Source organism: Sorex fumeus, unplaced genomic scaffold (assembly GCF_029834395.1).
Source record: "Sorex fumeus unplaced genomic scaffold, SorFum_2.1 ptg000002l, whole genome shotgun sequence".
Taxonomy (NCBI): Eukaryota; Metazoa; Chordata; class Mammalia; order Eulipotyphla; family Soricidae; genus Sorex; species Sorex fumeus.
Window position 1 is genome coordinate 1,277,876 of NW_026606059.1, and position 4,812 is coordinate 1,282,687.

The 4,812-nt window shown below is 48.2% G+C and overlaps 1 long non-coding RNA gene across 1 annotated transcript; it reads right to left on the reverse strand.

Annotated features, from left to right (window-relative positions):
* Nucleotides 1–240: 240 nt before the first annotated feature.
* LOC130020703 (uncharacterized) lies at nt 241–4,337 on the reverse strand. Its single transcript, XR_008792015.1, has 2 exons — nt 3,354–4,337; nt 241–3,072 (listed from the first exon to the last, which is right to left on the reverse strand). It is a non-coding gene; the product is annotated as an uncharacterized LOC130020703 (long non-coding RNA).
* Nucleotides 4,338–4,812: the final 475 nt, after the last annotated feature.

Consider the following 4,812-nt stretch of genomic DNA (forward strand, 5'->3'; position numbering starts at 1 on the left):
CCGTTGGACTAGAGCTGTTACTGATTGGATTCCACGGGATGTCAAAAGACCGCGTGGCCGCCCACCTACCAGATGGTCAGACTTCTTCGTCAAGATCATGAACGATCGGTTTGAGGCCCTTCGTGTTCCCAGAGCGAACAGATGCCATTGGGCTACACTAGCACGCGACAGGGACAAATGGAGACGTTACTGGCGCCCGCTCCAGCAAATCGACGACTAACGGGAAGTTAAGTGATTAAGAACATGAGTTTTGAGGACGGGTCTTAGAACTCTGAAGAATAAGGTGTGGGCACTAAGTTAAATCATCCTTATTTTCCCAATTGCTGGTAAGTGATGATTCCTGTCAGTGTTTGGGAGAAGTGAGCGGGGAGTCTGGGTGTCTGGCATCATGAGACACGAGAAGGCGGTAGGTTCTCTTGGCGACAGACGCCACTGTGGGTTTTGGAGACCTCTGCATGGGCATGGGCTGCTGTTGCATGCCTGTACAGGAAAGTTCGCATCACGAAATTCTCTTCTGAGGTGAACGGAATTCCAGGCTTGTTGTCAGTGCCAATCAGCACAACAAAACAAAGTCCCACTTCAAAAATGGTCTTGTGAGGGGTGATCACAGGACCGCTTGTGCGGGAGATGTGGCAGGAATCGGTAGATTGTGTGGGAGGTCAAGAAAATATCTTCAGAGGGAGGTGAAGGCTAGCAGTGACTGTTTGCTACTACTCTTCTACTTTCTCCAGAAATAATAAATAGAAAAGGAAAAGGTTGAGAGAACTTGATATAGTTTGGATGCCGCAAGATGCCATCAACATCCTGGAGCATCACTGCAGAGGGAAGAAAACGTTGTATGTGATGAGGGGTGTGACTCAAGTCTCTGTGTCTGAAGCTGAAAGTCATCTCCACCTACTGTTGTATCCTTCAAACACGATGTTGCTTTTTCTGAGATCACTTGAGGATTCCTGATTCTATCAAGAGCTACCAAAGCAGCCGAATTCCACTGTGCGTGGCTGCATTAACTTCCAGAAAGGAGCGTGCTATACACTTGACTTTTGTTTATCCCTGACCAGTGCAGTGGTCTCAGCATGGTGGTGACTGGTTCTGGAGGTCTTTGGCTGCCAGAGCACTGGTCGGGGTGGGGAGGAAAACTCAACCCGCTCCTCTCCAAGGGGCCCCAGTGAGGACAGCCAGGCGTGGGGGCAGGAGACACATGAAGGTACCAGCAGAGGAACAAAGGCACACAGGTCCCGGGGCTGAGATCTCCAAGCCTGCTTGGATCGGGGCTGAGCATCCTCCACCCAGATCCTTCATCTTCCAGTAGGCAGGGGTCACACCCACCAACTGGCCCCCTGGTGCTGTGTAATCCCACCAATGGCCAAGACTCAGAGACTATAAAACCCAGCTCCCGGAAGCGTGACATCTTATTATCTCATTCCTACTTTGGACAAACTGGCAGGCTACCGAGTGTAGCCTGCCCACACGGCAGAGTCTGGCAAACTCCCCATGGCGTACCCAATATGCCAAATACCAGTAACAATGATTGGTCTCATTCTCCTAAACAGCCTTGAATATGGCACTTTCTTAAAAATCTCAGGGCTAGGATGAAGAAGACGTTACTGGGGCCTGCTCGAGGCAGTTGACAAATAACAGGATGGTTGTGATTCGTGATTCGTGACCAGTGCAGACTTAATTTCTAGGTCTTGAAGCAACAGTGGAGCTTTCTGCTAGCAGTTTCCCCGAGACTGCCAAGAGGATGTAGCCTGCTCGGCCATGGGGTGCAAGAGATGAGCGGGGCCACCCGGGCTGTGCTTGAGGGGTCTCTGGGACCATGTCCAGTGAAGTTCAGGGACTGTAGGACAGCACCAAGCCTGCTCAGGGGAGCTACGGCTTGGGTGGGACTGTGACCATCCAAAGTCAGAACCTCAACCTCGGTACTGGTTCTGGGTGTGACATGTTGGGAATGGTAACAGTATTTCATGTATTTTCTTCTGTGTCCCAGCCATGTTTACAAACACACCTAGGTTTGCTTCTTTGAACGGTCCGAATTCTACTTACTCTGAACAGCAGAGTTTCCAGAGGCTCTGGGATGCTGCAGCTAGAAGTAGACAGTTCTGTCTGATACTGTCTTAGAAACAGGCAGTGCTTTGCTATGTCACAAAGGGCATGCCCATGACCACATTCTCAGGAGGGAAAGCAGGTGACCACGGCAACACTTGATCATGTCGTACTTAGAGGAGCCATTTCTTCGGCTTTATCTGAAGTTGCTCCACCAACAGCAGTCCTGTCTAGCCAGCAGAGGCGACTGGGCTGTATTGAGCTGCGTTACCACACTGTGGCAGATACAGCCAGACTGTCACAGTGGCTTAAAGGAAGCCAAGCCTTCTCCATGTGACTATGAGAGAGATTGTATTTGTAAAACTTTGTTTTTACTTGCAGAATAGGGTTGCATCCTGTCCAATGCAAGATCATATGGAGGTTGGGGACAGTGACAGATAAGAGAAAGGAAGAGGGCAATTTGTTGACAAGGACAACTCCTTAATTAATTAATTCACAATCATGATCACGATCACAATCATCCTGTTGTTCGTTGATTTCCTCAAGCAGGCACCAGTAATGTCTCCTTCTTCTTAGCCCTGAGATTTTAAAAGAGCCATTTCAATGCTTTTTCAGGATTAGGAGAATGAGACCCATCATTATTACTGGTATTTGGCATATTGAGTACGACACGAAAGTTTTCCAGACTCTGCTGTGTGGGCAGGATACTTTTGGTGCCTGCCAGGTTCTCCAAAGGAAAAAAATAAGATGTCGCATGGCCGCAAATGCAATGCGGCCGCGTGCTTCCGGGAGCTGGGTTTTATAGTCTCTGCATCTTGGCCATTGATGAGACCAACCTGGCTCTGTTGGCAGCTGGTGGGTGTGATGCCTACCTACTGGAAGATGAGGGGGGTCTGGGTGGAGAAGGCCTATTCCTAATCTGAGTAGGCTTAGAGACCTCAGCCCGGGACCTGCATGCCTGGGTTCCTCTGACAGTTAATTAATTAATTAATCAAAATTCACTTTTTTTGGAGTCACCATGAGATACATCTTATCAGGACATCTTTTCATGATATCTTATTATCTCATTCCTACTCTGGACAAACTTGCAGGCTATCGAATATAGCCTGCCCACAGGGCAGAGTCTGGCAAACTCCCCGTGGCGCACCAAATATGCCAAATACCAGTAACAATGATGGGTCTCATTCCCCTAAAAGAGCCTTGAATATAATCTCAGGGCTAGGATGAAAGAGACGTTACTGGGGCCTGCTCGAGGCAATTGACGAATAACAGGATGATGAATGAATGAATGAATGAACCATGAGATACACAGTTACAAAGCTGCTCACGGTCAGGTTTCGGTCATATAATGTCCCAACATCTATCCCTCCACAAGTGTACATTTCCCACCAGCAATAACTCCAATTTCCCTCCCACCTTCCCCCAATCCCCAGCCTGCATCTATGGCAGGCACTTCCCCACCCCCCCCTCTCTCTCAAAAGTACATGGAAAGGTGCTCAAAGGTAACTTCTACTTTCTCATATTTGGGAGCTGTTGACCTGTGTGCAGTAAATGAAGCCATGGTGACATTTACCAAGATTGCTCCGATGGAGAACAAATGGTTTCTTTGAGATCGGAAGCATTGCGCATGCATTCACAATGCTGAGGAACACCAACATGGGCCCTGTCTTCGTACTGTGTGGGTGGGTGGCGAGACCTTTGCCTTGGACCTTTCTTGTCAGCAATCTGCCAGGGACTCTCATTGCTGTGAAGATCTCGAGTGGCAAAAATAAAAAATGCTATTTTCTGTTTCATGTGCTATCTGCACAGTCTGATGTGATCTAAACTCTGCCCAGCCCATTCCGAGGCCCCCAGTCTCACCTGTGAGAGGGATAAACACTTGCCTCTTGCTGTCATCAGGGAATCTCTGTGTGGATTCTTTTCTCTGTGCAAAGCCAGATCTTCCTGACTACACAACGTCAGGTCTATGAACCTTAAATCGACTTGAAAACTTGGAACCACTGAAACATAAAGCAGTGTCTGGTTGTGTCATTGAAATCCCCAGGGGACTCCAAACAAGCAAAGCAGGAGAAGTCGAGAAGGCGTGTGACTAGGTTGGACTCCAGTGGGCAGGCTCAGCACCTTCTGTGGTTTTGTGCTTGATATTCTCAGCAACTCTTTCTTCTAGTCGTGCTCTTCATAGTTTCCCCTCTGATTTGAAGCTCAGACCCCTGACAGTGCGGAGGGGGGAAGCTATAGTGGTAAATCTTGTTCATTGCAGTATCTGCAAAGAGATAAACTGCCCTGGCATAAGAGGCCGGACTGTAGATCTTGTTAGAAGTCGCTTTGTGTGAAACTGATTTTCAGCTTTGCTGAGACTATTTGTCCGTGTCAGGATATGCGTCGTAGCACAGGGGCGGGCTCTGAAGAGCAAATCACAGCTACAGCCATTACAGTGAGCTAACCTGGGGTCAAGATGTGTAAATAAACATCCAGGTCCGTGGACTGGACCCAACCCTGAAGTGACTGAATGACATAAAGACTTGATTCAAGCCTTTTGAGTGGGATTGCAAAACCCTGCAGTTTGCAGAGGAGCGAAGGGAATATGGCAAACAGATCTTAGGAGTAAACAAAAAGGACCTGCTTCTGCCCACGATGTCCCACCGACCTCAGTCTGTTCACAGTTAACACTTAGCACATTGAATCAACACATGGTGTGTGGGGAAGAATAAAAAAAAAAGCACAATTAATATAGCAAGTCACAAATCTCTTTTTCAGGAAGGCTCGTGG